Source organism: Chiloscyllium punctatum, chromosome 27 (genome assembly GCF_047496795.1).
Source record: "Chiloscyllium punctatum isolate Juve2018m chromosome 27, sChiPun1.3, whole genome shotgun sequence".
NCBI lineage: Eukaryota > Metazoa > Chordata > Chondrichthyes > Orectolobiformes > Hemiscylliidae > Chiloscyllium > Chiloscyllium punctatum.
In genome coordinates this window covers 74,954,991-74,977,698 of record NC_092765.1, presented here as the reverse complement: position 1 = coordinate 74,977,698, position 22,708 = coordinate 74,954,991, and the positions used below count along the sequence as shown (strand labels likewise).

Here is a 22,708-nt window from a genome sequence, read left to right as displayed (position 1 = left end):
CCTTTTAAATGTTGCAACTATACTAGCCTCCACCACTTCCTCTGGCAGTTGATTCTGTACATACAACACCCTCTGCGTGAAATATTTGCCCCTTAGGTCCCTTTTAAATCTTTCACCTCTCACTTGAACTTATGCCTTCTGTTCTGGACTCCCCTACCCCAGGAAAAAGACCTTGTCTGTTTATTCTAACCATGCTCCACATGATTTTATAAACCTCGATAAGGCCACCCCCTCAGCCTCTGACACTCGACTGTTTTCCCTTGAGTCTTTGTTACAAATTGCAACAAATTCCTGTTTATTGCAGTGATGAACAATGAAATGCTGCTAGGGAGCCTTATAAATAAAAGTTCTTCTGTTGTGCCTTTCTCGCCAGCTGACACTCTTCACTCCATTGGCTCATCTGATAAAGAGGAGACAGTGAGGTCTACAAATGTTGGAGATCAGAGTTGAGTGTGTATTGCTGGAAAAGCACAAGTCAGGCACCATCTGAGTAGCAGGATAGTCGATGTTTTGGGCTGGAGCCCTCCCTCAGGAATGAGGCTGGGAGCCTCGGGGGTGGAGAGATAAATGGGAAGGGGAGTTGGGGGAAAGGTCACTGAGAGTGCAATAGGTGGTTGTTGATGGGGATAAGATTGTTAGGTCAGAGAGGACGGTGGAGTGGATAGGTGGGAAGGAAGATTGACAGGTGGGACAGGTCATGAGGGTAGCGCTGAGCTGGATGGTTGGAACTCGGGTAAGGGGGGAGGGGAAATGAGGAAACTGGTGACGTCCACATTGATGTCATGGGGTTGAAGGGTCCCAAGGCAGAAGATAAGACGTTCTTCTCTCTTCCTTCCTCAGGTGGTGAGGGAGTGGCGAAGTTCTCGGCAGAGTGGGAGGGGGAGTTCAAATGTTTGGCCACAGGGCGGTGAGTTGATTTTCAGGTGTCGTGGAGATGTTCTGTGAAGCAAGATGTGAGAAGGCATCAGTTTCCTCATCTCCTCGCAGAGCACTTTAGAGAACATCTCCTAACACCTGCACCAATCAACCCCACCGCCCTGTTGGATTCATACCTGTGTGGGCAAGCCCCAATGGATTTCTAACCCATCGCCTAAACCACACGTCTACCACCGCATGCTTACAGAGGATACAGAGCTAAGGAGGATTGTAGGGACTGGAAGAGGTTTCACAGTTTAAGAGTGTAGTGGGGACTGGAGGAAAATACCAAAATCTGGAGGGTTTAAGATTGAAGGATTCTGCAGAGAAATGTTACAAGGTTAAAGCCAGGATTCTTGACAGTGAGGAGTAACAGAAAATTCTTGGGGTCAACGTCCAGAGATTCTTCAAAGTTGCCAACCAAGTTGTTAGGGTTGTTAAGAAAGCCAATGATGTGTCAGCTTTCCTTAGTAGGGGATTGAGTTTAAGAGCTGTGAGGTTATGCTGCAGCTTGATACAGCCTGTGGTTAGACCACGATTGGAATATTGTGCTTAGTTTTGGTTGCCTCATTTCAGGAAAAACGTGGAAGCTTTGGAGATGGTGCAGAGGAGATTTATCAAGATTCAGCCTGGACTGGAGGGGAGGACTTATGAAGAAAGGTTGAGGAGCCAGGGCTTTTCTGTTTGGAATAAAAAAGGATGAGAAGTGACTTGATAGAGGTGTATGAGATGATGAGAGGCATACGTAGAGTGGGTGGCCTGAGTTTTTTTTCCAATTGCGAAAATGGCTATATCTTGGAGGCAAAATTGTAAGGTAATTGGAGGAAGGTTGAGGGGTGATGTCAGAGGGAGGTACTTTAGACAGAGTGTGGTGGATGAGTGGAATGTATTGCCAGTATTGGTGGTAGAGTCAGATACATTAGGACATTTGAATACATTTTGGATAGGCACATGAATGACAGCAAAATTAATTTCTCAAAATGGAGACCTGTGACCAGTGGTATTCCACAGGGATCCGTGCTGGGACCACTGTTGCTTTCGATACATATCAATGATTTGGAAGAAGGTATCGGTTCCTTGATTAGTTTGCAGATGACACTAAGATTAGTGGAGTAGCAGACAGTGAACGGGACTGTCAGAGAATACTACAGAATATAAATGGATTGGAGAGGCGGGCAGAGAAACGGCAGATGGAGTTCAATCTTGGCAAATGCAAGGTGATGCATGTCGGAAGTTCCAATTCAAAAGTGAACCCACAGTAAATGGAAAAGTCCTGGGGAAAATTGATGTACAGAGATGTCTGGGTATTCAGGTCTATTATTCCTTGAAGGTGGTAACGCAGGTCAGTAAAGTGGTCAAGGTGGCATAAGTCATACTTTCCTTCATTGGACGGGGTATTGAGTACAAGAGTTGGCAGGTCATGTTACAGTTGCTTAGGAGTTTGGTTTAGAATATTACGTACAGTTCTGGTCTCCACATTACCAAAAGGATGTGCATGCTTTGGAGAGGGTGCAGAGGAGGTTCACCAGGATGTTGCCTGGCATAGAGGGCGCTAGCAATTTGGAGAGATTGAATAGTTTTGGATTATTTTCATTAGAAATACAAAGTTTGATTGGGGACCTGATTGAGGTCTGCAAAATCATGGGATTTATAGACAAGGTGAATAGCAAGAAGCTTTTTTCCCCAGAGTGCGAAACTCAATTACTAGGGGTCACGAGTTCACAGTAAGAGAGGAAAGATTTAGGGCAGATATGCGTGGCAGGCCCCCATACGCAGAGAGTGATGGGGGCCTGCAACACTTTGCCAGCGGAGGAGGAACAGGCAGGAATGATAATGTCAGTTAAGATGTATCCACACAGATGCCTGAATGGGCAGGGAGCAGATGCTCACAAAATAGGTGAAGGGTTTAGACATAGAATCTGGATCAGCGGAGGCTTAGCGGGCTGAAGAGCCTGTTCCTGTGCTGTGATTTTCTTTGTTCTTTCAATGGTCTGCAGGTTAAATTGATCTTAGAGTAGGATAAAAGATTGGCACAAAACTGAGGGCTGAAGGGCTTGTACTGTGCTGTACTGTTCCTTGTTTTAAATAGGGAGAGTTCCGATGGCAGGAAGAGGTTTCAGGAGGCTGGAGAGGATGGGATCTGAATGAATAGACACATTACGAAGGGTTTACTAGGATTGTCGGAGGTAACAGAGACAGCAATGATCTGATCTGGAGAAGACGACCCAGACTGGGAGGGTTGTGGGCACTGGAGGTGGTTTCACGGGGAGCACATAGAGCCACAGGATGTTACAGGAATGTGGAGAGCTGTACTGTCTACATGTGTTCATGAAGATGGAGAGGTTGGGAGGGATGGAGCAGCTTACAGAGAGAAGGATGTTAGTCGGATGGAGCGGTTCACACAGACAGGGAGGATTTTCGGTGAATGGAGCAGATTACAGAGATAAAGTGGATTGTATAAACTGGAGGACCAAACAGAGATATGGAGGGTAGTCGTGACTGAAGATGTTTACAGATATAGGACGTTTAACTTTGCAGATTATTTAGATATGAAGAGTGTGGAGTCTGACAGATTTTCCAGAAGGGCAGTAATTTTGGTCGGAGACATTTTCACAGATAAGGGAGCATTAGGAAACTCCTCCTGAATGGTCAAAGTGGGAAGGGTTGTAGGGGAGGGTGACATTTACACAAGTAGGGGCGTAAATGCTGGAGAATGTTATAGAGATGAGTAAATGGATGGAGATACAGGAGGGGCTTACATTGAAAAGGTGGGTGTTAGCGATGGGATGATGTTACACAGAGAGTGAGTCTTGTCCGAACTGGTTCGGGAGAATCACAGGCTTTCAGTGGGTTCGACAGATCGGGAGTGCTGCAGGGACCTGAGAGGGTTGTTGTGTCTCCACCGAGTGATCGGGTCTTTAGGACTGGAAGAGGTTACGTAGATACGGAAACATTGAAGACAATGTGTGCCGCCTTCTTTTTCTTGAACAGAGCCTCAATATCCTCCATCAGCCAGGGATCCCTAAACCTGCCAGCTTTTCCCGTCACTCTAACAGAGATCACACTTTTAAAATCCTCCCATTTGCCAGTCATTCCATTTCCTTCAAACAGACTCACCCAGTGGATGGGTGCATGATGTGGAGGAGCTGCTGTTGGACTGGGGTGGACAACGTTAAAAACCACCCAACCCCAGCTTACAGTCCAGCGGGTTTATTTAGAGGCACTGGGTTTCATCGCGCTGCTCCTTCAGCAGGTGGTTGTGGAGCTCAATAAACATGCCCAGAATTTATAGCAACAGGATTGCAGTGTCATGGAATGTAATATCAAACACATTTAGTTGAAGTTTTCATCTTTAAGAATGATTACCTGGATTTCGAAAGCTGGTCCTTTGAATTAAATCTGTTGGACTATAACCTGGTGTTGTGTGATTTTTAATTCACCCAATCGACCTCTGCTCAATCTGCCAAATAGCCCCAAAATTGGCCCTGCTCCAGATTAAGACCTTAATCTGTGGACCTGCCTGAACTTTTTCCATAACTATGTTAAAACGAAGACAGTTGTGGTCATTGGACCCAAAGTGCTCACCGACTGACACTTCAGTAAATGACTGAACTCGTTTTCTGAGGGGAGGTCTCGTTTTCAGCTGCCTGAGTAGAGTGGGGCCCTCTCCATTTTGATCTCGGAAACTTTCTTGGACACATTTGACAAATTCCACCCCATACAGGACTTTTTACACTCCGGGTGGTCCAGGCAATCTAGGGGAAGGTAAAATCTCCAACCAATACTATTCCATTATTTCTATATGTACCTGCAATCTCTCTACACATTTTCTCCTCTCATACCCGCTGGCTATTTGTGGGTCCAGAACACAATCCCAGCAGACTGACCAACCCCTTTTTGATTCTAAATGCTAACCATATGACCTCATTTGATCACCCCGAAAGAGTATCCTCTCTCAGCACTGTTATGTCCTCCCTTACCAAAAGGGACAACTCCCCCTCCTCACATACTTGCCCTTCTATCACGCCTGTAGCTTCCGTGTCCTGGAACACTGAGTTGCCAGTCCTGGCCTTCTCCCAGCGATGTTTCTGTTATGGTTATAATATCCTAGTCCCCAGAGCCAATCCATGCTCTGATCTCGTCTGCCTTACCTGTCAGGTCTCATGACTCGAAATAAATGTCCTTTAAACCAGAAGTCTTTTCCCTCCCTTTACTGTGCCCCGAGATATCCTGGATAGAAAACATGCTCTCGATGGCTGATGCATTTTTCCCTTGACTGATCAATGGGTCGTCCAAAACCCTGCCAAACTAGTTTAAACCCTCTGGGGTAAGACAAACAAATCTCCCCCCAGGGATACTGGTGCACCTCTGGTTCAAGTCTAACCTGCCCCCCTTTTTCAGGTCACCTCTACCCCAGAAGAGATCCCAATGATCCAAGAACTGAAAACCCTGCCCCCTCCACCAGCTCCTCAGCCACGTATCCATCTAGCCGATCTTTCTATTTCTACCCTTATTGGCATGTGGCACTGGGAGTATTCTGGAGATCACAACCCTTGAGGTAATACTTCTTAACTTCTTTCCGCACTCCCTGTATGTATTTCACAGGATACCATCCCTTTGACTAACTGTGTCATGTGGACCAATGTGAACAATAATCTCTGAATATTTATCCTGCCACTTCAGAATGTTCTGTAACTGCTCAGAGACATCCTTGACCCTCATACCAGGTAGGCAGCACACCATCCTGGGGTCTCTTCTGCAGCCACACAACCTCCTGTCTGTCCCCCTCACAACTGAATCTCCTATCAGTATCACTATCAATAGAGAAGATCTGACAAACAGAGATTGGGAGGACTATCTGCAGTTGGGTCTATATTTGGAAAGTGGGAGTACGTTAAAGCGATGCAGTGAGAGTTCAGGGCCAGTGTGTTCCTGACGAGGGAATAGCAAAGACAGCAAGTCCAGCAAATACTAATCAAGTGATATTGTGAGTTTGATAAAGAAAATACACTGCAATAAACACAAGTGAAGCCATTCAAAAGTATAGGGACTGCAAGTTGGGCTCCAGAAAAATAAATGTATTTTAGCAGTATAGTAAGGATAGGAAAATTACTGAGGGAAGAGTTGGAAACTAAAGGACCAATCTGTGCATGGAGCCAGAGGAAGTAGGTGAGGTCTTCAATTAATACTTCCCATCTGTATTCACACAGGAGAAAGGCATTGTACCCGGGGATTTCAGTTGGGATGGCAAGTTTCTCGAACATGATCCATTTTTTCACATGCATAAAGTTGGAGGAATCCCCAGTGCCCAATGAAATGTATTCCAGGCTGCTATGGGAGGTAAGGAAGGAGATTGCTGGGGCCCTGATGGATATGTTTAATACTTTGTTGGCCACAGGTGAAGTGCTGAATGACTGGAGAATCGCTAATGTGGTTCCTTTATTCAAGAAGGGCAGCAGGGATAGGCCAGGTAATTACAGAGCAGAGAGTCTGACAGCAGGGGTAGGGAAATCATTAGAAACAATTCTGATTGACAGAATGAATCAACATTTGGAAAGGCAGAGATCGATTTTGGATACTCATCACGAATTTGATAAAGATCCTGTCCCAAATTCAGCTGAGATTTTTGTTTGAAATTATGATTGAGGATTTTGATGAGGGCAGTGCAGAAGATGTAGGTTACATGGAGTTCATTAAGGAGCTTGACAAAGTCCCTCATGGAATGCAGGTCCAACAGACCAATGGGATCCAAGGCAATTTGGCAACCTGGATCCACAACGGTGGAGGGTAAGTTTTGTGTTTGAAATTCTTTCACCAGCGGGTGTACCACAGGGATCTGTGCAGCAACCATTGCTGTTTATTATAGAAAATAGAACATCGAAAAGTACGGCACAGAACAGGCCCATAGGCCCACGAAGTTGTGCTGAGATTTAATCCAAATGTAAAATATAGTAACTTAACCTACGGACCCTTAGATTAGATTATATTACAGTGTGGAAACAGGCCCTTCGGCCCAACAAGTCCACACCGACCCGCCAAAGCGCAACCCACCCATACCCCTACATTTATCCCTTACCTAACACTACGGGCAATTTAGCATGGCCAATTCACCCTGACCTGCACATCTTTGGACTGTGGGAGGAAACCCACACAGACACGGGGAGAACGTGCAAACTCCACACAGACAGTCACCTGAGTCGGGAATTGAACCCAGGTCTCTGGCGCTATCAGGCAGCAGTGCTAACCACTGTGCCACCGTGCCGCCCCTCAACTCACTGCTATCCATGTGCATGTCCAGCAGTCGCTTAAATGTCCGCAATGACTTCGCTTCCACCAGCACCGCTGGCAACGCATTCCATGCATTCACAACTCTCTGCGTAAAGAACCTACCTCTGATGTCTCCTTTATACCTCCCTCCTAATATCTTCAAACTATGACTTCTCGTACCAGTCAATCCTGCCCTGGGGAAAAAAGTCTCTGGCTATTTACTCTATGCATTCCTCTCATTATTTTGTACAGTATTATATACATTTATGAGTTGGATGTGAAAGCAGAAGGTATCATTAGTAAGTTTGCAGCTGACGTGAAGGTGAGGGTGTTGTCCACAGTGAGGGAGATGGTCTCAGGCTACAGTCTGAAGATTGAGGCTGGGACAGAATTTCAAGACAGGAATTTAAATAGAGGGAAAAATGATTCATTAAAGTGCATTTATTCCAAAGTAAAAAGCCTAACAGTTAAGGCAGATGAACTCAGTGCATGGACGGGAACATGGGACTGGGGTACCATAGTATGACAGAAACACAGCTGAGGGAGGGGCAGGACTGGGAGCTCAATGTTCCAGGGTACAGATTCTACAGGATGGAGAGAACAGGAGGTGAGAGAGAAGGGGGAGTGGAGTTTTTGATCAATGAAAACATTACAGCAGGACTTCCAGAGGATATTCCAGAGAACGCCCAGTGAAGCCATAATGGTGCAACTGAGAAATGAGAATGGGTCATCAGTTTGATATGACTGTACTACAGGCCCGCAGTAGTCAGCGGGAATTTGAGCAGCAAATATGTCGGGAGATCTCAGAGATCTATAAAAATGATAGGATTGTAATGGTCGGGGAGTTTAACTTTCCAAACCAAGACCCGGACTGCTAGAGTGTTCAGAGCTTGGGTGCGAAGAATTTGTTTGTCATATTTAAGAAAACTGTCTCAGTCAGAATGTAAATGGTCAGACTGCAGAAAGGGGGAAAACCTGACCTCCCCTTGGGAAACAAGGAAAGGAAAGGGACTGAGTCATTAGTGGGGCAACACTTTCGCAAAGTTCTCACGATTCTATTAGTTTGAAAATAGCGATGGAAAAGGATAAGCCTGATCCACAAGTTAAAGATCAATACTGGCCTTGCTTCAAGAGCTTTTAACAATTGATTGTGGAGGATATTTGCAGGTAAAGGGACGTCAGGCAGGTGGGAAACTTTCAAAAGAGAGATAAAATGAAAGGTCAGGGCCATCATATTCCTGTTAGTGTGAATGACAATGCTGACACAAGTAGGAAACATTGGATAAGGGGGGGTATTGAGGCTCTGGTCAACAAAAGTGGGCACATGTCACATATAGCCAGCTGGATTAAGGGAATTCATTGAAGAACATTGCGGGTGGAGTAATACATTTAAGAGGGAAATCACGAGGGCCCAAAGGGGACCTGAGAAAGCTTTGGCAAATCAGGCTGAGGAAAATCCAAATTGATTCTACATGTATATTAACAACACAAGATTAACTAGGGGGAGAATACGGCTCCTTGAAGATTAATGGAGCCAGCCACAGGAGATGGGTGAAATACTAAACGAAAATGTCATGTTTGAACTTACTGTGGAGGAAGACTGGTGAAGTCAGGGGGAAAAAATGTGATGTCTTCAAAAGACTCCAGATAACAGGAGGTACTAAGAGGTATTAAAATGCATATAAGGGAGACAAGTCCTTGGGAACTAATGAAGTATATCTCAGGATATTGTGAGAAGCTCAGGAAGAAATTGGGGAGTCCCAAAAAGAGATTTTTCTATCACTGATAGCTGGAAGTTATCAGTGTCTCCAGGGAGCCTGGAGGGGGGCTAATGTTGTGCCAGTGCTTAGGAAAGGCTACGAGGGAAAGCCACGGACATCAACACCAATTGGCTTGATGTCAGTGGTGCATACATTGTTGGAAGCAAGTCTGCAGGTCAGGAGTTATATGCATTCCAAAGACAAGGATTGATTAGGGATAGTCAGCACAGCTTTGGAATACTGCGTAGAATGCTGATCATCCTGATTTAGGAAGCATTTTCCGAAACTGTAAATGCTGCAAGGATTGATGAAGATGTTACTGATACGGTGTGACAGAAACGGAGAGGCTGAATAAGCTGGAAAGTAACATGGGGGTGGGGGGGATGAGATAGTTTTGGCAGATAAGGTAAAGGAGAATGCAACGAGTTTTCTACAGCACAAAAGTACAAAAAAGCAACTGGAGAGACACTAGGGCCCCTCAAAGATCAGTGAGGCCATCGATGTGTGGAACCACAGGAGATGGGCAAGAGCCAAAATGAGCATTTCATGTCAGAACGTACTGTGAACAAAAACTAGGAAACAAAGGAAAGAAACAGTGATGGCTTGTAAAGAGTCCCTATTACAGAAGAGGTGGCACTGGAGGTCTTAGAACAGAAAGGGAGAGAAAGCCCTAGGTCCTAAACAAGTGTATCCCAGAACATTGTGACAATGTAGTGCCAGGGACATGAGCAGGGATATTTATATCATTGTCTTTCTCATTCCCATTGGGTGGAGGTGGCTGAGGGGTGACCTTATCAAGGTTTAGAAAACCATGAAGGGTACAGGAAAGTTGATTAGCCAACGTCTTTACCCCAGTGTAGTGGGGTCCATAAATAGATGGGATTGAACTGCAAAAGGAGAAGGTGTTAGCAATTCTGGAAAGTGTTAAAATTTGTAAGTGCCTTGCACTAGATAGGATTGATCCTTGGATTCTCTGGTAAGCCAGGAAGGAGATTGCCAAGCCTTTGGCTTTGATCTTTTTGTCATCATTATGTACAAGAATAGGGCCAGATGGCTGGAGGATAGCAAATGTTGACCCCTTGACCAAGAAGGGAAGTAAAGACAACCCTGGGTAATTATAGACCTGTGAGCCTTACTCCGATTCTGGGTAAAGTGTTGGAAAGGCTTGTAAAAGAGGCTAGCATTTACAATCATCTGGAGGTGAATACGTTGATGAGGGATAGTCAGCACGGTTTTGTGAAGGGTAGGTCATGCCTCACAAACCTTATTGACGTATTTGAGAAGGTGACCTAACAGGTGAATGTGGGTAAAGCAGATATTGGTAATGCAGATGAACAGAGAGATCACTGTGTCTATGTACATGGATTCATTGAAAGTCGCCACCCAGGTTGAAAGAGTTATTAAGAAGGCATTCAGCGTGTGAGCTTTTATTGGTACAGGGATTGAGTTTCAGAACCATGAGATAATGCTGCAGCTGTTCAAAACTCTGGTGCAGCCGCATTTGGAGTTTTGACTATGGTTCAGACTAACGCATTACAGGAAGGATGTTGAAGATTTGGATAGGGTTCAGAGGAGACTTACTAAGATTTTACCGGGTCTGGAGTGAAGGACTTACGAGTAACGCTGAGAGACTTGAATCTGTTTCTGTTCGTGAGAAGACATTTGAGGCCAATTAATTGAGACATATAACATAAACAGAGAGTTAGATGAGTTGGACAGTGAGAGCCTTTTGTCTTGGATCGCGATGCCTAATGCGAGGGGAGACAGTAAATTGAGGTAGATACTAATATTAATAAATAGATATGGGACAGATGCCAGAGGTAGGTTCTTTACTCAGAATAGCCGGGCCATGGAATGCATTGGCGGCAACAGTGGTAGACTCGCCAACTTTAAGGGCATTTAAATGGTCATTGGATAGGCATATGGACAAGAATGGACTAGTGTTAGCTACTTGGGCTTCAGATTAGTTCCACAGGTCAGCGCAACATCGAGAGCTGAAAGGCCAGTACTGCACTGTCATGATCTGTGTTCTAGAGGGCACAAATATGAGATGGGAGAGGAAAGACTTAGATGGGATTGGAGGAGAACATTTTTCACACGGAGGATGGTGCAGGCATGGAATGGGTTGCCAGGGGAAGTGGTAGAGAAAAGTACAATAACAACATGTAAAAGACATTTGGGCAGGTACATGGAGAGGAGAAGGTTTGAAGGGATATGGGTCAAGTGCAGGGAAACATGACTTGTTCAGGGACTCTGGTCAGCATGGACTAGTTGGACCCAAGGAACCGTTTTCATGCTGCATGGCTCTGTCTCCAGTTATTGGGTGAGGAGATAAGGCATGTGATAGACACTGTAGCAAGTCACAGTGATCGTGATTGTAGTCTGGAATGCAGTACATTTCAAATATGTGCAGGGGCTATCGGGAAGGGAGGAGGTTACAGAGACAGGAACTGTTATAGGAGTTACAAATTATTGAAGACACTGGTGCACAAGACATGCCACAGATACAGTGTTGCAGAGTAATGAGTCTTAGTACAACAGAACTTACAGTAGATTAGATTAGATTAGATTAGATTACTTACAGTGTGGAAACAGGCCCTTCGGCCCAACAAGTCCACACCGCCCCGCCGAAGCGCAACCCACCCATACCCCTACATTTACCCCTTAACTAACACTATGGGCAATTTAGCATGGCCAATTCACCTGACCTGCACATTTTTGGACTGTGGGAGGAAACTGGAGCACCCGGAGGAAACCCACGCAGACACGGGGAGAATGTGCAAACTCCACACAGTCAGTCGCCTGAGGCGGGAATTGAACCCAGGTCTCTGGTGCTGTAAGGCAGCAGTGCTAACCACTGTGCCTCCGTGCCGCCCAGGGGTGGGGATTGAGCCTGAGGGGTGTGTGTACTGTGCTCCCCCTCCAGCACTGTATCTATGTCATGTCTTGTTAGCCGATGTTTGGAGCCCACTCTTGCTCTCTGCTCTGTGGGCTGTGAGTGATCTTACCTTATGCAGGATTTATTGAAGACTCCAGATCTCCCTTCCCTTTGTCTTTCTGGCTGACCAACTATATTCAATGTGGTGATGGACGGGACACCCAGCAGATGGGAAGTCTATTGAGTCAGGAACCTACTGGAGACAGAGAAATAGACAGAATGGGATGTTAGACGGATGAATTGAGGGTTACACATACAGAATGGCACTAAGTCACACAGAGATCTGGAAAATCCAAGTCTGGATCCTTAGCCTGTTCTGCCTCACCTCTCTGGAGTGGAGAATTCTATTGGATCAGGATCTGGAGTAGCTGCAAGAGTGAGAGACACTGACAGAGGTAGCAATTAGACCCACACAGTGAGGGATACCACATGGAGAGAGACTGAGTGATATCACCAGACTGCTTGAAGATGTCAGTATCAAATAATTGTGTAGGAAGAACGGGTTTTGCTTCAGTATGCACTGGCATTAACGATCAGGAATGAGCAACCTGTGAGCAGGTGAAGTGATGGCCGAGTGGTATTATTGCTAGAGCATGTCTCCCAAACCTCAGCTAATGATCAGGGGAGACAGGTTTGAATCCCACCAACAGAAATGGGGGAAGTTTAAATCAATAATTAAAAACAACTTGCAATTACAAATTCATGAATAAGTATGAAACCATTGCTGATGTCCAAAATAATCTTTGTTCATCAAAAAGACACTGGTCCTTTAGAGAAGAACATCTGCCTATCCTCACGTGGTCTGCACGACATACCCACAATAAAGTGTTTGTCTCTCAATTTCCCTCTGAAATGGCCGAGCAAGTTACTCAACTCAAAGGCAGCTAGGGCTGGGCAAGAAAGGCTGGTCAGCCAGAGACACCCATATCCCACAAGTAAATAAAAACAATCCCATTGTACTGGGACCCGATGGAAGCATGATGAGAACGGAGTGTTGGTAATTATGTTGGCAGGTTTATGGACAGATCTTTAAACTGATAGAGAGGATGCAGGGACAGGGTTCAAGTGAAAGGAGCTTTCCAAATCCAAAGAGAAAAAGTGAAGCATCAGAACAGCATGGGAATGTGACTGAAGTCAAGCAGACAGGAACAGGATGGAAAAACTTTAACTAAAACTGTACATCAGGTTTGTGACAGGAGATTATGGGAAAGATTAAATTATGTTTTATTTTGGAATGGACAAAGTATTTTCAATAAGGTAGATGGATTTGTGACACAGAGATAAATGGGATTTAGACACTAGAGAGACATGGTTACAGGACGAACAAAAGGTGGAACATAAATATTCAATGGTTCACAATCTTGCGGGGTCTAAGGCAGAATGGGAAAGGACGGTTGGGTAACGCTGACAGACATGGGTAACAAAGGCATTACAGAGAAAGTATTTGGCCACAGATCATGAAGTAGAATCTGTCTGAATGTAAATTCTGGCTACTACTTGCCAAGGTCACAAGCAGCAGAACAGTTTTAGCCACCGAACAGGATTTCCTTGGTCATCATTGCATTAAACCGGAACTCATTGGAATTTTTAACAAAGGCATTGAGATAATTTTGGGAAACTTCAATATTCGCATAATCTAGCACAATCACACTGACAAGAGTGATTTTCGAAGAGGAGAATTTTTTTTTCCCATCGGTGTTTCTTTGAATATCACATTGTGCAACTGGCGAAGGACGCAGCTATCTCAGAGCGACTGTTGTCTGATGAAGCTGAGTGAATGAGTAATGGCACACAGAGAGATCCTCTGGGAAACTGGGATAAAGTGAAATTTAATTAATTCTAAAGCTTTAACATGAATCACAGAATGGACAAGACACAATGTGAAACAAAATAGCCCATTTACATGGGTTTGAGAGGAGGACTGACCAAGGGTTAACAGGATGAACAGACTAGAATGTGTGTCTGTAAGCAAACAGTTGAAAACACTTGAAGAATGGTGTACAACAATCAACAAAAGGACATTCCATTGAAACAGTCAAAACCTCAGCAAGAAATTTCCTGCTGTCCCTCACTCAGGACAAATGGATTTTATTAGATTATCAGGCTTAGAAGATCACCAAAAAGTACAAACAATTCTAAAGTGAGACAGTGTTTATGCAGTAAGTGTTAGAGCGATTGTGAACTGTTTGCTAGCAGGAGGGGGGCAGTGAGAAGGGAAATCATTGTCAGGGTTTGATGAGATGATAGGAACAGGGAGAGGTGAAGGTGCTGGAGGTGGTGAGAGTGTTACAGAGAGTGGTCAGGGCCTGAATGGTGTTACAAAGCCAGTATGGATTGCTGCAGCTGGAGGGGTTCACAGAGGAATGGAGGGACATATGTATTTAACTTATTCATTCATGGGATGTGGGTGTCACTACCAGAACCAGCATTCTTTGCCCCACTGCTAATTACCCAGAGGGCAGCTCCAAATCAGCCATATTGCTGTGGGCCTGGAGTAACATGACAGCCAGACCAGGTTAGAATGTCAGATGTCCTTCCCTAAAGGATGTAAGTGAACCAGATGTATTTCTCCTCCTGATCAGCAATGCTTTTATGGTGACCTCACCAGTGTCCACTACAACATGACATCCCAACTCCTACTCTCAATGCTGTGACCCATGAAGGAAACCATCCCAAACGCCTGCTTCACCAGCCTGTCTCCCTGTGACACCACTTTCAAAGAAATGTGTACCTGCATCTCTGGCTCGCTGACTGACAACACTACCCAGGGCCCGAACATTAACTGTACAATCCTGCCATGGCTTGTTTCACCAAAATGGAACACGTCACATTTATCTAATTAAACTCCATCTGCTATTCTTCAGCCCACTATCCCAGCAGGACTGTTCATCCTGTTTTATCATAGTTAACCTTCTTCACTGTCCAGTATATCACCAATTTTAGTGCCACCTACAAACGTATTTACCAGGAAACTAATATTCTCAGCCAAATCAATTATTCAAATGACAAACACCCTCAGTCAGAAAAACAAAATGTCTCCAACTACCCTCTGTCTCCGACCTTGAGGTAAATTGTATATCCAGTTGACTAGCTCCTCCTGGATGCCGTATCCTTTTACCTTGATCAGAACATATTACCCAGTTTTCCATACGGAACGTAGAACATAAAACAGTACAGTATAAGGCCCTTGAGCCCTCAATGTTCTGCCGACCTTTTATCCTCCTCCAAGATCAAACTAACCTATATACATTTCATTTTGCACTATCATCCATGTGCCTTTCCAAGAGTCTATTAAATGCCCCTAATGTATCTAACTCTACTACCTCCACTGCAGTACATTCGACACACCCACCACTCTGTGGAGAACCAAACTCTGAAATCTCACCTTAGCCTTCTTCCAGTGACCTTAATATTATACTCCCTTCTGATAGCCATTTCTGCCATGGGGGAAAAAATAATCACAGTTCACTGTGTCTGCACCTCTTATTATCTTGTTCACCTCTACCAAGACGTCCCTCATCCTTCTTCACTCCAATGAGGAAAGCCTTACCTCCCTCAACCTTTCTTCATAAGAAATGCCTCCAGTACAGGCAGCATCCTTGTAAATCTTCTTTTTACCATCTCTAAAGCTTCCAAATCCTTCCTGAGGGGGAGAGCCAGAACTGAATGTAATATCTAAGTGTGGTCTAAGCAGAGCTCCATAGAGCTGCAGCATAGCCTCACGGCTCTGAAACTCAATCCCCCAGCTAATGAAAGCCAACACAACGTATTCCTTCTTAACAACCCTATCTGCCTGTGTGGCAACTTTGAGGGATCTATGGCCGTGGAACCAAACATACCACTGTTACTCCACACTGCCAAGAATCCTACTTTTAACCCAATATTCTAAATTCAAGATCGACCTTCCAAAACGAATCACTTCACACTTTTCCAGGTTGAACTCTTTCTGCCACCTCTCAGCCCAGCTCCCCATCATGTCAATGCCCCGTTGCAACCAGCAACAGATCTCCACATTACCCACCACTCCAACAATCTTTGTGTCATTGGCAAACTTACTAACCCAATCTTCCACTCCCACATCCAAGTCATTTACAAAAATCACAAAGAGCATGGTTCCGGGAACTGATCCCTGCAGAATACGACTGGTCACCGAACTCCAGGCTGAATGTTTTCCATCTAACATCACCCTCTGTCTTCTATAGGCCAGGAATTCTGCATCCAGACAGATAGGTTTCCCTGTATCCCATGCCTCCACACTCTCTGAATAGTTAGAGGTAATGAGGTGCTGTATGAAAGGATGGAGAAGTGCTGTGGGGACTGGAGAAGGTTGCAGTGATATCATGTGTTGGAGAGGCTGGAGGGTAGATCAGTAAGGGCTGGATGTTACAGACAGAGTGGGTTGTAGGTGCTGGATAGGATGACAGACATAAGGATTTTTGTAGCGTTTTGGGGATAGTGGACACAACACTAAGTGTCAAAGTCATTTTAGAAAGAGATAAGGAGAGTGCAGAAGTGAAGGTGCCAAATTTGGAGAAGCCCCCTAATCATTAGAATGTTACTGTTACTAGGCATTATCACTATCACGAGACAGGATCTGGCAAACACAGACTGGGAGGAACTATTTGCAGTTGGGTTCATATTCGGATAAAGGAAGAAAGTTAAAGTGATACAGTGAAAATTCAGGACTAGTGTGCTCCCAGAAGAGAAGAGTGAAAGACAAAGGCAGTAACTCCAGTGAATACTGGTCAAGCGATATCGTGAGCTGGATAAAGTAAGTACAGTGCGATGAAAACAGGGGAAGCACTTCAAAAGTATAGAGAGTGCAAGGGGTCCTTAAAAATGAGGAGCAAAGAATGGGCTTGAAATACCCTTGGGAGATACTGTTAAGAAAAGGCCACAAGGTATTTTATCAATACAGTTAGAGGAAGAAGATTACTAGTTAAATAGTTGCGCCTATTAGAAACCAAAGGAATAATCTGTGCATGGAGCCAGAGGAAGTAGGTGAGGTCTTCAATGAATACTTCCCATCTGTATTCACACAGGAGAAAGACATTTTAGCCGGGGATTTCAGTTGGGATGGTGAGGTTCTACAACATGGTAAGATCAATAAGGAGCAAGTATTAAATGTCTTCACAGGCATAAAGGTGGAGCAATCCCCAGAGCCCAAAGAAATGTATCCCAGGCTGCTATGGGAGGTAAGGGAGGAGACTGCTGGGGCCCTGGTGGATATATTTAATACTTTGCTGGACACAGGTGAAGTGTCGAATGACTGGGGGATATCTAATGTGGGTCCTTTGTTCAGGAAGGGCAGCAGGGATAGGTCAGGTAATTACAGAGCAGATAGTCTGACAGCAGGGGGAGGGAAATTTCTGGGAACAATTCTGAGGATGAATCAACACTTGAAAAGGCAGGGATTAACTCGGCTGAGTCATCACGGATTTGGCAGAGGAAGATACTGTCTGAGGAATTCAGTTGCGTGTTTTTTTAAATGATCTCTCAAAATATTGATGAGGGCAGTGCAGATGATGTGGTTTACGTGGACCTGAATAAGGGCTTTGACAAGGTCCCACATGGAAGGCTGGTCCAAAAGGGAAGAGCCACTGGGATTCAAGGCAAGTTGGTAAATTGGATACAAAATTCGTGGATAAATCTCTTCGTGTTTGAAATTCTTTCACCAGCGGGTGTACCACAGGGATCTGTGCAGGAACCATTGTTGGTTAGTCTGTCGAATAATAACTTCGATGTGAAAGCAAAGGTTATCATTCATAGGTTTGCAGACGATATGAAAGATGAAGATGTTGTTCACAGTGAGGGGGATAGTCTCTCGCTACAGTCTGATGACCATCAGATGATAATCTGAGCAGAGTTTAGTTCTGATCAATGTGAGGTCATACCCTGTGGGAGGTATGATAAGCGAAGGGCAGACATAATGAATGGTTGGTTCTTGCCGACTATTAAGGAACACAGGGACCTGAGTGGACAATCCAAATATCCCTAAAGGTGTCAGGACAGGTGGACTGGGTAGGGAAGGCACCTGAACTGGGAGCAGGAGGGGGACCCATATCCTGGTGGGGCGAATTGTTAGAGCTGCTTGAGAGGATATAATCTAATCTGGCAGGGTGTTGGACCTTAAACACTCGTAAGGTCAGAAAGAAGATTGAGACTGTTGCACAAGTTAAAGACAGCAATTTCAACAGACAAGGCAGGCAAGAACATAGCAGAGAATAGGGGAAAACCGATGATTAAACTGCATTTATTTCAGTGCAAGGGGCCAGACAGCTAAGGAAGATGAACTCAGGACATGGATTTGAACATGGGACTGGGATATTATAGTTATTACAGAAACACAGCTGAGGGAGGGACAGGACTGGCAACTCATTGTTTCAAGGTAGAGGGACTGCAGGAAGCATCGAAGGGGAGGCAAGACAGGATGTGTGGTGGTGGGCTTCGATTGCAAGAATAATCACAGCAGTACGTCGAGAGGATATTCCTGTGGGATTGCCCAGTGAAGCTATGTTAGTGGAACAGAGAAATAAGAATGGGTCATCACTCTGACACAATTGTCCTATTGACCCCGAATAATCCGTGGCAGACTGAGAAACAAATATTTCAGGAGATCTCAAATATCGATCACAATAATAGGGCTGTTCTGGCAGGGGTTTTTAAACTTTCCAAACTGAGACTGGGACTGCCAGTGTTCAGCATTTGCAAGGGAGGAATTTGGTAATTGCGTTCCAGAAAACTCCCAATCAATATATAAATGGACTGAAAAGAGAAACGGGCAAAACCTGACCTCCACTTGGGAAACAAGGTAGGGAAAGGGACTGAGGCAGTTGTATGAGTTTGAAAATGGCTATGGAAAAGGACAGGCCTGGTCCACAAGTTCAAATTGTAAAATGGGGCCAGACTAATATTGACCGTATCAGCCAGGAACTTTCAAAAGGTGATTGGAGAGTCTATTTACAGGGAAAGCGAAATCTGGCAAATGAGAATATATTAAAAGTGAGATAAATTGAGCCTTCAGTGCCAGCATTTTCCTGTTTGTGTGCAGGTCAATGCTGACAGCATTCGGAAACACTGACTGTCTGTTGAGAGTCTGGTCAAGGAAAAGGGGGCACATGTCAGCTGGATCCAGGGAATCCACGAGGATCACAGGGGCTGTAGGAATACACTTTGGGTGGAAATCAGGAATGCAGAAAGGGTACATGAAATAGCCTCGGCAGAGAAGCATAAGGAGAATCCAAAAGTGATTGTATAAATATATTAAGTGTAAAAGAGAAACTCGAGACAAAATAAGGGCCCTTAAAGATCAATGAGGCCATCGATGTGTGGAACTGCAGCATACTTCCTAAGACCCTAAACAATTTTTTCACTCCAGAACTTACTGTTGAGAAAGACTGGGGAATTCAGGGAACAAGATTAATATGTTAGACCGCAAATGGAGTTCTCTGCAATTCCAGTCACCCTGCTATAGGAATGACGTTGTGAAATTTGAATTTGCTCAGAAAAGATTTACAAGATATTGCCCGGGTTGTTGCTGAATAAGCTGGGGTTACTGTCACTGGAGAATCAGAGACTGAGGGGTGACCTGACAGAGGTTTATATAAACATGAGGGGTATGGATTGCGTAAACTTTCAAGGTCTTTTTCCAGGGGTTCGAGAGTCCAAACCTAGAGGGCATAGGTTTAAGGTTAGAGGGGAAAGATTTCAAAGGGACTGAAGGGACAGCTTTTTCAATCACATGGTGATACGTGTATGGAATGAGCTGAGAGAGAAAGTAACATAGACAAATACAATTATAACATTTAAAAGGTATCTGGTTGGGTATATCAATAACAAGTGTTTTGAGGTACGTGGGCCAAATGCTGATAAATGGGATGGATACATTTAGATCTTCTGGTCAGCATGGATGAGTTGGACCGAAGGCTCTGCTTCCATGGTATTTATCTCTATGACTTGAAAAGAGGGCATATTATAGAAGAGGTGGTGCTGGAGGTTTTAAAACACAAAGGTATGGACAGCACCATGACCTCATTAAGTTTATCATAGGACATTGTGGGATGCTAGGCAAGAAATTGTGGAGCAGCGAGCAAAGGTATTTGTACAATTAACAGCCAAGTGTGATGTGCTGGAAGACTGGAGGGTGGAATCGTGGACTGTGAGGGAGGTTTGCTAAAATGGATCTTGATAATATGGCTGAATGGGCTGAAAAACCATGGATGGAATTAAATCTGAATAAACGCGAGGTAGTGCACTTGGTAAAACAAACAAGGGTAGAGCTTATACAATTAATGTTCGGGCCTCATTTAGTGTTTTAGAGCAGAGGGATCTCCGGGTTCAGGTACATAATTCTTGAAGTTTACATCACAGGATGGACAAGGCACTGCTTGGCATGCCTGACTATTGCTCAGTCCATTGAGTGTAGGATTTGGGACATCATGTTGAGATTGCACAGATATTGGTGTGGCCTGTTCTGCAGTACTCTGTCCAGTTCTGGTCGCCCAGTTATTGTGAGGATATTATTAATCTTCAGGGGTTTCAAAAGAGATTTACCAGGATGTGGCTGAGTATGGAAGTCTTGAGTTCTGAAAAAAAGCCTATCCAGCCAGTCTTTTTTCACTGGAGCCTGGAGGATGAGAGATGGCCTGATGGAAGTTTATGAAAGAGTTGAGGGATATAGATAGAGTTAATAGCAGTTGCCTTTTCCACAGGATGGGGGAGTCTCAAGTGGAAGGGCCACATTTTTAAGGTGAGAAGAGGGATATGTTAAAAAAAAAGACATGGGGGCTAATTGTTACACAGAAGGTGGTTTGTGAGTGGAATAAACTTCCTGAGGAAGGGGGGAATGTGGGTACAAATACAATGTTTAAAACACATTTGATTAAGTACAGAAATAGGGAGGGGTTAGAGGGATATGGGCCAGCAACAGGCAGCTGGGATGTGTTTAGTTTTAGGTTACGTTTGGTACCAACTGAAGGGTCAGTCTCCATGCTGTATCGTTCTATGACAAGAATATATTTTATTCCATTATTTATGAAAGGCTGCAATGGAAAGCCAGGGAACTAAAGACCAATTAGCCCAACGTCAGTGGTGGGTAAGTTGTGAAAGTGATTCTGCCAGACAGGGGTCACATTCATTTGGAAAAGCAAAGATTGATGAAAGATAGTCAGCAGGGCATGGTGCAGACAAATTCAGGGCTCACTAACTTGATTGTTTTCGTAGAAGTGGTGACCATACATTGTCTACACCAACGCCAGAAGGGCCTTTGACAGGGTTTAGCTTAATATACTGGTTAGTAAGGTTAGATCACATGGGATCAGGGAGAGCTCGCCAACTGGATACAAAATTGGCTTCACAGTTGGAGACAGAGGGAGTTGGGAGAGGGTTGTTGTTCAGACTGTAAGCCTGTGACGAGCGGTGTGCCATAAGGATGAGGGCTGGGTCCACTGATGTGAATCATCTACATAAACGATTTGGTTGAGAATAGAGGAGCCTTTGTTTGTAATTTTATGGATGATCAAATTAATGGTGTAGTGGGCAGTAAATAGGGTTATCAAAGGGGATCTCATCCAAGGGGGGCAGTGGACCAAGGAATGAAAGATTGAGTTGAATTCAGATGTTGGATTTTGTTAAGACAAACCAGGCAGGACTAACATAGTCAATGGCAGGGCCCTGGGCAGTGTTGTCGAACAGAGAGAGACCAAGGGCTACAGTTACATTGTTCCTTGGAAGTGGCATCACAGGAGAAAGCAGCATTTGGTACACTTTCCTTCATTGGCCTGCACTTTGCTATATGAGTTGGAGATATTTGTAACATTGTCCAAAATATTTCCCTTGGGCAGAGGAGGCTATGGGGTGAACTTATCAAGGTTTACAAAACCTTGCGGGCCCTGAGTAAGGTGAATAGCCAAGGGTAGGTGAGTCCAAAACTAGAGGGCATAAATGGGAGGAATGAGAGCAAGGATTTAAAGAGGGAGCGGAGGGCCAACATTATCCACAGAGTGTGATGCATAGACAGAACGAATTGCCAGGGGCACATGGAGAAACAAGAACAATTGCAACATGGTAAAGACATTTGGGCAGCTACATGGAGAGGGAAAGGTTTGAATGGATATGGGCCAAACACAGGCTGAAGCGATTTGTTCAGTTTGGTAATCCTGGTCAGCACGGCTTATTCGGACCATAAGTTCTGTTTCCGTGCCTCATGACTCGGTCTCCAGTTGTTGGAGGAGGAGACTACTGAGATAAGGCATGGTGTAGACACTGAAGCAAGTTACAGAGACAGGGATGGTAGGCTGGAATGCAGTACATTTCAAATATGTGGAGGGACGAAAGGGAAGGGAGGAGGTTACAGGGACTGGAACGGATGTAGGAGTTACACACTGTTGAAGACACTGGTCAAGGAGACATGACATAGAGACATGACATAGAGAGGGAGCGCAGAACAGAATGACCCCAGGCAGCAGTCCCACCCTCTCGTGGGAGGCCTGCTTTCCTCTCTATTATACTGATGCTCACTAAGACAGCAGAGCCCTGGATCGATAACTGTGACACTCCCGATGCTGACTCAGTACAAAGTAAGTTAAAGTAGGGGCAGTGATTGAGCCTGGGGTGTGTCTGTACTGTGCTCCCCCTCCAGCACTGTATCGATGTCATGTCTTGTTAACCGATGTTTGGAGCCCTCTCATTGCTCCCTGCTCTGTGCACTGTGAGTGACCTTACCTCACTGCAGATTTATTGTAGACTCCAGATTTCCCTGCACTTTGTCTCTCTGGCTGACCAAACATCTTCAATGTCGTCATGGACGAAACACCCAGCAGCTGGGACT

At 44.8% G+C, this 22,708-nt stretch overlaps 1 long non-coding RNA gene across 1 annotated transcript; it reads right to left on the bottom strand.

Moving 5' to 3' along the window:
• Positions 1 to 562: 562 nt before the first annotated feature.
• On the bottom strand, positions 563 to 22,707 carry LOC140453320 (uncharacterized). Its single transcript, XR_011952357.1, has 3 exons — positions 22,603 to 22,707; positions 11,951 to 12,076; positions 563 to 939 (listed from the first exon to the last, which is right to left on the bottom strand). It is a non-coding gene; the product is annotated as an uncharacterized lncRNA (long non-coding RNA).
• Position 22,708: the final 1 nt, after the last annotated feature.